We start from the raw sequence: 9,649 nt of genomic DNA, 5'->3' as shown, positions 1-9,649 counted from the left end.
CAAAGTGACCACCAACAGCATCCAAACACTATTGATGCCGCCGAACTGCTCCACAAACAAAGTTCTGTAATGTGTCCAGTGTCACAGCTGCACATGACGTTAAATTTTGATTTGTTCTCGTAGCACATCCAGTGTAGCTGGCGTTTCCCAATAAACAACATCCTTTAGGGTCCCCCATATGTAGAAATTGGTGTTAGGTCTGGGGACTGTGCTGCGTACTCGACAGCACCTCTTCGACCTATCCATTAAGCTACAATTTCCCCGAAAATGAGAATTTTATCTGAATTTGTTCTTAAGTTATTTATAAACAAACAGTGTATACTTTTTTTGGGCTAATCTGTATTTTAAGTCATGTTATGTTACATTAAAATTAAATTTCAAATCAAAATTCTGAAGAAATTTTAAGAAAACAGTAATAATAAATCTTGGTCAGTATTACTTACTGAAAAAGAATATATAAGGTATCTGATTCTTTTCGACATGATTCAGTAGCAAAATTTCGGATGCTAACTGGTCATGACTGTTTGCAGCACCCTGTTTAAAATTGAAATTTTTTGTTCACCAAAATGCATCCTGTGTAATCTAGAAGACTCTTTGATGAATCAAGAACATTTACGAAAATGTCCAGCTTTGGCATCAGATTTTTTGGATTCGGACTCTAAATTATACTGCAAAGTTAGAAGGTGAATGGAGAACTTCCAAGTGTCTGGGCAATAGATACTGCTGCTGCTACTATGATACATTAAACCAAGTTTTATTTAATTTCCATTTCGACATGTACAAAACACAGTTCTGAATTCATTTATGCTTTAGATTGCATTAATGCAATTTCTCCAAAGTATCATTTGTCTCTACTTGGCAATTCATAAACAATGTCACATTACAAAAATTCTGCTAACAAGTTTGGAGTTAGACCTTCTATATAACCTTAAATTATATGTGTTTTTTAGGTTTTCACGGTGAATGTGATTTGGATATTGCACTATGTCCTGGAGCTAACATTTCTAACGTTTCGAAACTACATACAGGTTCCATGATCAGGGCAGAGAGCCTAGGCAAGACCAGACAGTTTGCCTACTCTGCTGGGCATGTAGCGCCTGGCCGTTCCACGTGCTGAGCTCAAATGACAAATTCTGAGGGGAATATCTGTCAGTGACTAAGCTCTTAAGAGGCTTTTGAGGCTCATATACCGGTACATATATATTCATATATGAGGTCTCGCCATCCTCATTGAATAATCAATGAATCGATTCCAGGTGCTGGAACGAATTTTTCTCAAATTAATAGATATTTACAGTATAGCTATCAGAATGCTGCATTGGAGTTAAATCGCTCGCTTGAACTCGGTCGAGTGTCGCACCCTTGAGTGAGGTAAGATCGGTCGTGATATGCTCGTAATAAATAGAAGCACAGTACAAGGTCACCTCACCAACATGTCTTATCTTGTATGGAAGGCGACAAATAAGATACACATATGTTTTGCTCACACGGTAAAAATAAGGCTTTATTTTCTGCGTTTATGACAAACGTTTAATGGAACAGTCAGTGGAACGTACCAAAACAGGAACATGAAGTTATCAATAAAATAGTATGAAAAACTTCGATATACAGTTATTATTGCTAATTCATAATTATTCAATATTTGATTTACCACATATATAATTTGATAGGTCCATACATAGTGTTCCGCCTATATACTGCGACAATGTAGAAACGTTTTACAAAATATTATTGATATAGCAGTAGATTAATAACAATATTAGTACAGAGATAACGTCACAGAAAATATAATAAAACGAATAATCAAGCTGCACAACTGTTACAGACGCAAAGATTGATACACTAATTATTAGAGATTATTATTATTATTATTATTATTATTATTATTATTATTATTATTATTATTATTATTACTAGAAAACTTGATACAGTTCTTGCATTATCGTGATTGTGTTCTCCGTTTATAATAATTACATTTACATCCAATAACATCTATCAGATATGGCAAAAACAGAATCATTCCTGCGTGGAAAAAAAAAAAAAAAAAAAAAAAAGAACATTTACCTACAATATTTATATTACATTTTAATGCAAGTTTTGTAATTGTACTATGGAGAGGTTAGTTAAACACTGCAAAGTTTTGAAATGATAAACATCTTTGATGTTACTACACAGTTCATCACTGTAACAAGAACGAATGTCTAACGCTCGGCTTATACCGTTCGAGGATTTATCGCTCATGACAATTTTACCCATCATGCATGTGCGCTACCTATCGATTATGCTATGAACTACTTAGCGCTCGAGCGAAAACGTCGATGCAGACCTCTGATGGCTACTTATAGCCATTGATTATTCAATGAGGATGGCGAGACCTCATATAAAAATATATATGTATATATCAATGTTAACAGTAACTCATGAACTGTTGTTGAAAATGACCATGAAGCCATTTAAATATGCGCTCCTGCATACATGGCTTGAATGTCTTAATTGCAGGTAGTAGGCTATTGATAATACAATGAGAGAAGTTCGGCCGTCACCATGGATCATGTCCCGGTGTGGGTCAGATGGAAAGAGCATTCAGCGCGCACAGCTGAGAGGTTCCGGGTTCGATTCCAGGTGCCGGAATTTTTTTTTCTCAAATTAATAGATTTTGATTCTTAGCAGACCCAAAAAAATTGAGTTATTATACCTAGTAACAATAGGTCTATACGTTTGCAATAATGATGTATCGTAAGACTTGGTTTTCACTCACATCCTTCACTGTTGACAGTCATTCCAGGATGCAGAGTTTGGTGCGAGATTTGTGGCAGAAGTCTCTAAACCTCTAAAAAGGCATGGCTACGACCTTGACTCGGAAGCTTGAAGGGGACAAGAGAGGAGATATCAATTCACTACATCTCAGTATGAAACAAGGCTAGCCTTCTGCCAAAATAATATGTCGCGCTATATTGGTGTTCTGGGGGTGATGATGGTCGCCTTCTCGTGGTACCCCCTGAACTATGTTTAATGAACATAGAAAAAAAACGACCATCCAACATGCTCCAATGACAAATACAATCCGAAGTAAAATATTCCGGAGGTAAAAAAGTCCCCTCATTCGGATCTCCGGACGGGAATATTTTAGCATCACATAAGAAGACAAAACACAATATAATTCTACCTCAGCTGAAGGTCTTACAGTGGAATGCTGGGGGCCTTAATCAAGCCAAGAAAACTAAAATACATAAAATTCTAATAGATAAAGACATTGATATGTTTGCAATAATGGAAGCCAATGTTGCAGCTGAACAATTACAGTTCTTTGTTTTCAAGAACTACAATACATTTCTGGGTCATTTGCGAAATTTGTATAACAAATGGACGATTGAGAACGTCAAAATTAAAGTATTATTTAGTGCATATTCTGCATGTATTAATATAGTGCAATGTCTCTGCCATAGTAATCAGCCACTGTACACTGACCTTGCTTTACAGCATTCTCTACAAGCATCGATGAATCTTTGATGGCACGACGAAATGTCAGGAGTGTTATGGGACAAGACAGTGGATCTTTATAGAAATAGAATTCCTTTGTTTTTATATCAGATATTCTTCAAACAGTGCATAGTTCTTAGAATAGTAACAGAACTAACTTCAGATCAAAAATGAACAATTAGTATATTAAATATCTTAATATCAAATCTTTTACCTAATATAAAATAATAACTTGTTCAGTAATTAACAGAAACCATCATCATCATCATCATCATCATCATCATCATCATCATCATCATCATCATCAACATCATCATCATCGTCAACATCATCGTCATTGCAGGTATTAGGCCTAGTGGCCTGTTATGGTCTCTGTCCATCTTTTCAGGGGGCGTCCCAAAGATCGTCTTCCATGTGGTATATAGTGGAGAATTTGTCTTGGGAGTCTGGAACGGAGTCCCAAAGCCGGTCCAAAGGCTATAAGGTGGCAACCCCACCACTGAACTTACTACTCCTCGGCTAGCAACCGATTAGTAGGACATTTATATGCTTTCAAGTCTCCGAACCATTCTTTCAGTAACAATTATCTTAGTAGATTGCCCTTAAGGCGAAGATATTTGAGCTTTAATTTCTTTAATGATAGATAATTAGAAAAAAATTGAGGCTCTGTTTTGAATGATGTAACAGACATGACATGGAGTAACAGATCTGACAGGTAACAGACATGACAAAGCAAATAAGCATGTGCGAACCTAAAGTTTTTTTTTTTTGGCTTAAAAATCTCCAAAATAGCAACTTAACTACTGCACACGTGTACTATTATGTCCTCTTGATCTTGACTTTATATCTTGTTATTTGTGGAAAACACAACACTAACAGATCTGACAGAGTAAAAATTAATGCTTAGACTAAAACATAAAGCAAGAGTATGACACACAAACAAATCAAAATGGGTGAACATAGCAGTACAATCAAGATGGTTTTTTGTGCATCATCTTGGCTTGTGCTGACATTGGTGGATTTCTTTTTCAACTGTGTACCCATAGGAACAGAATGGTGTAACAGAGCTGACTGATTTACTGGACTAGAGTAATTATGCAATCATATTATAAGGAAATATAAAGTCAGACACAAATGCAGAAGTTTTGATAATATCAAATGTTTCTTTAATTTTTTTTTTCAATTACATTATTAAACAGTGCTTTTTCTGTACATAATCGTGCTCCATTTTAAATACTTAACTAGTATGGACAAGGCATTTTAGCTGTTACTATGAGAATTTTATTTTATTCTCGTGAAATATTGCACATCAAGGAAATACTTCTTGTGACTTTACTACATTAGTATTGAAACTACTCACTGTTAAGAATTTATAACTCTATCGTTACCAGTATAAATGCAATAATTGGAAGGGTATGAATTGATGGAACTCATTTGTTATCAAATTCTGCAAATGACACTTCTACAACAGGGAGCTTCTACCTGAAAGCCAGATTTGCATAATATATTCGTTACTTCAGATTTGTCTTCCTCAGTCATTTGTTTAATAATGTTGAAGGTTAAAGTTACCGTATTCCTCTTTTGATGCCAACTAGTATGCCACTAGCTCTTTGCTTGCTTTGGGATCTAAAGGGAAGAAACATTAAAAAAAAGATTAATACAAAACAAAATTATTTCACACATAACAATAAATATTATACACAAACTGAAGGATTACCAATGGGTTCACCTATATCAAGTATATTATCTGAAATCTTTATTCATAATATAGAACAAACACACATACTAAACACTGACAACAACAAACACGCAGAGAGAATAATGTACTGGCATCGATATGTAGGTAACATAATAGCCCTATATAATGGAAACAAAAGACAAATAGAAAACCTACATCAACAACTCAACAAAATACATCCCAAATTAATGTATACAATAGAAACAGAACGTAACCAAGCTATAAATTTCTTAGACATCACCATAACCAAAACAAATAATAGACATGAATTCAAAATATACAGGAAGCCCACCACAACTGCAACACACATACACAATTCGTCTAACCATCCCATACAACATAAACATGCAGTTTTCCGTATAAAGACACACAGATTAATTAACATACCAATGAACAATGACAACAATACTGAAGAAATAAACACAATAAAATATATAGCACAAGACAATGGGTATAACTCTAACATGATAGACACACTAATAAAAAAGTCAAAACAAAAACGGAACAAACCAACACAAACACCACGTGAGAATAAATAAATAACATTAACATATCACAACCAATACTTACAAAATTGCAATTTCATTCAGAAAACTAAAATACTAGATAGCATACAAAACAAATAACACAACACAGAAATATCTAAATAATCACATCAAACATTCAAATAAATATAATTCAACTGGGGTTTAGAAACTAAAATGCAATAGTTGCCCACATTTTTACATAGGACAGACAGGAAGAACCTTTCAAACAAGATATAAAGAACACATTAAAGATATAACCAAACCATACATCACATCAAATTACGCAGAACATATTATCAACAATAATCATGACTACAATAATATAGAAACAGATATGGAAATTCTACACATCACACCAAAAAGTCCACAGTTAAACATCTTAGAACAATACGAAATATACAAACATACAATAACACACCCACAACATATACTTAATACACAATTACAGTTCAATACCCACACATTATTCGACATCATGATACATAGCACACAAACAAACACCCCCACCATAGGAGCAACTCACCCCCACCCCTACAACTGACGAATGCAAATGGCAGTATGCAAGATCAACAGGAACATCAGTAGTTCGTAGGATACTGAAGATGATACAGAACCGGCATCAAAACGGGCCATCTGTCTAAGGTACATAACCTTCTTAAAAAATTTTAACACTTTTAACGTGTGTTTAAACAATTTTAAGTTTTTTAAACAAAATGTTAACGTGAACCAGAATCAATGACATCAAAAGTAGCTCGTGATTCAGCCAGAAAACAAGCAGAAGAGAACAGTAATAGAGACAATTTTATAGACTGGAAACTTGTAAAGTTGCCACATTTAAGAAAGAAGTACTCTCAGCCAGGGGCACACCCAGGAATTTCTCTTGGGGGGGGGGTCCAATGAAAGAACGTCAAGTTACATAAATGCACGCACGCACACATATACACACAAACATACCTCTTTCAATTTCTTTTTACAAAACAAAATCCAGTCTTCTTGGCTTTATCTTTAGTGCAGTAACCACATCTTGTGGAGAAACTGTGATATCATGATGGATGTTTAGCAAAGCAAGACCATTTAGACGATCATTTCCCATGGTGTTTCTCAGGTATGACTTTAATCTCTTAAGAGTCGAAAACGACCTTTCACTTGTACTTGTGGACACTGGCAATGTTAATAAAATCTTCAACAGCTCTTTCACATGAGGATAGAAATCATATTCACATGCAATATAGGCTACATTTCCCACACTGACTTGTACTGTTTTCCTTTACAAAATGTGTTCCAGAGTTCAAATTCACATACCAATTCCTCATCTTGGACACAAAAATTAGTATCTACTTGAGAATAAAACTTGGCCAGAACTATAAAATCACTAGCAACCCCATCTTCCTTGATCAGACGCAAAAATTTTGTCAAAACGTTATGTTTAGCAAATCTTGTTTTTATCTGAGACTGCATATTAGATAGGAATGGCAAAAATACAGTCCTCCTGTAATATTCCTCAGCATTATCAGCAGGAACATTGCTGCGGAATTGTGAACGTTGTCCAGATGCACATCGACGGATTCTAATTTCCTCTCCAAGTGACGACAGCTGAGTAGAAACCGTCGAGAATATAGATTTAAACTGGTCTTTTGCTGCATCACTAACCTCTTGTAACACTTCTAAAACATTTTATACATGGTTAAGTGCTTTTTCCAAATTCATATCTGTCTTCTGAAGGTATTCACTTAAGGTTTTTGTTACACAGAAGAGCTTGTTGATTACGTGAAGGGAAATTAGGAATGCAGGCTTGGTCACTGAAGAATTCAGCATATCGGCTTTGGAAGATACATCCTTGTCAGTCCACAAAGAAATGGTTTTCAATGCAGGGAGGACAGCATCCATCAGTTCCATTAATACCATCACAGAGTCATGTCTTTCTATCCATCTAGTAGCACACATTTGGACGATTTTGCTTCTTTTATTTTCAGGACAAAGCTCTTTTATACTATTTATTAATACATCTTGCCTTTTGGGAGTGTTGAAAAATTCACACACTTTACCTACAATGCCAATGCAATTCCTGATTTCTGGAACACAACATGCATCTGATATGGCGAGGTTCAAACTGTGAGAAGCACAATGGACATATAAAGCGGCAGGGCATTCTTTAAGAATAAAGGCCTGGGCACCTTGAAACTGTCCACTCATTGCACTTGCACCATCATATCCTTGCCCTCTCATATATTTCAAATCAACATTAAATCGAGTGAGGCTCTCAAGAATTGTTCTAGCCAAATTTATTCCAGTTGTCTCAGAAACTGGAATAAACTGTAGGAATTCTTCTCTGATGCTATCATTTTCAAGGAAACGTACTGACAGAGAAAACTGTTCAGTCCCACTGACATCTACACTTTCATCAGCTAAGATAGCAAAACATCTTGCCTCAGTCACTCTCACTACTATTTGGCTACGAATAATATAGTTACAGGCTGATATAATTTCATTTTGTGTCTTCCAGCTTATGTAACTTGCATTTTTTCCACAGACTAATAGATGGCTCTTTAAGTTATCATCTCCTGCATCAACACGCTCCCTTAACAAAGCTCTAAAATTTCCCTCATTATGATTTGGTGGATTTTCCAAATCAAAGGGACCGAAGTCCTTATGCCCACGTAATGGTATGCCTTGGCGGCCACAAAATATAACGGTTTTAATTATCGGGAGTATCCTTTGAACATTTACATTTCCTTGCTCTCTTCTTGCTTTATCAATCTGCAAAGAAACTGGCAATTCGTTACCTTGTTCGATAGATTTTAATTTAGTGTAAGTATCCACAGAATTCAGGTGATACTGTAAATTTTCATGCCTGTTAAAAGTTTCACATGCATGTTTCCAATTGTCAAATGGCTGATTCACTAACCTTCCTGTTGGTGTAGCTTCGTGCATTCCAACCTCTTGAGGTGCAAACAAAACACAGTATTTACAAAATTCACCGTTTTGTTTGTCTGAATAAGCTAACCACTTCCATCGTTGGAGCCATCTCTTTTGGAAACTGAGGTTTTTTTTTTTCTTTCCAACTGGTTTTACTGGGAACTTGAAATTCTCATTCGGCACCCAAATGGAATTTAGTGTCTCAAATTTCTCCCTTGATGAAAGTACTCTGTTAACAAAAGAACTTATATCTTTTCCACTAGAGTCCACATTCAGTAATACCGATGTTGGGGTTGATGATGACGATGCAGACGGTTCAAGAATACCTATATTGGCATCATGTTGTAGGCAACGAGTTAGAAAGAGAAGACTATAGAGTGGCCATGTTGTCCTGTATTTTATCACTGGTTTCGATTTTTCCCACAAAAAAAATCTTTAAAAAAATGTCGTTTTTGCGAGATTTTTAACTATATAAATATCAATAAAATCTACAAATTCCGTGGGATTTGTCTAATTTCTTAAAAATATGTTAAATTCATGTGGATTCACCTATATATCACAACAATTTCACGTTCGCATGCAGAGGAATATGGGTTTGTTTGTGTAAATCGTCCAATTGTAAAAATCGTCGTTTCTTGCGGTAAAAAAACGATTTTGCTATAAACGTTAATAAAATCTCTATATTCCAACCGATTGTGCTAATTCTTTCACAGAGTGTTTATTATACATGATTGAACTGTATTATATCACTGGTTTCGATTTTCCCCACAAAAAAAAAAATCTTTCAAAAATTTTCGTTTTTGCGAGATTTTAAACTATATAAATATGAATAAAATCTACAAATTCCGTGGGATTTGTCTAATTTCTTAAAAATATGTTAAATTCATGTGGATTCACCTATATAAATCAACAATTTCACGTTCGCATGCAGAGGAATATGGGTTTGTTTGTGTAAATCGTCCAATTGAAAAAATCGTCGTTTCTTGCT

At 35.1% G+C, this 9,649-nt stretch overlaps 1 long non-coding RNA gene across 1 annotated transcript; it reads right to left on the bottom strand.

Moving 5' to 3' along the window:
• Positions 1-4,738: 4,738 nt before the first annotated feature.
• Positions 4,739-9,047, bottom strand: LOC138693948 (uncharacterized). Its single transcript, XR_011330631.1, has 2 exons — positions 8,651-9,047; positions 4,739-5,106 (listed from the first exon to the last, which is right to left on the bottom strand). It is a non-coding gene; the product is annotated as an uncharacterized lncRNA (long non-coding RNA).
• Positions 9,048-9,649: the final 602 nt, after the last annotated feature.

Source organism: Periplaneta americana, unplaced genomic scaffold (genome assembly GCF_040183065.1).
Source record: "Periplaneta americana isolate PAMFEO1 unplaced genomic scaffold, P.americana_PAMFEO1_priV1 scaffold_25, whole genome shotgun sequence".
In the NCBI taxonomy this organism is placed as follows: domain Eukaryota; kingdom Metazoa; phylum Arthropoda; class Insecta; order Blattodea; family Blattidae; genus Periplaneta; species Periplaneta americana.
This window is presented reverse-complemented; position numbering and strand designations above follow the sequence as displayed.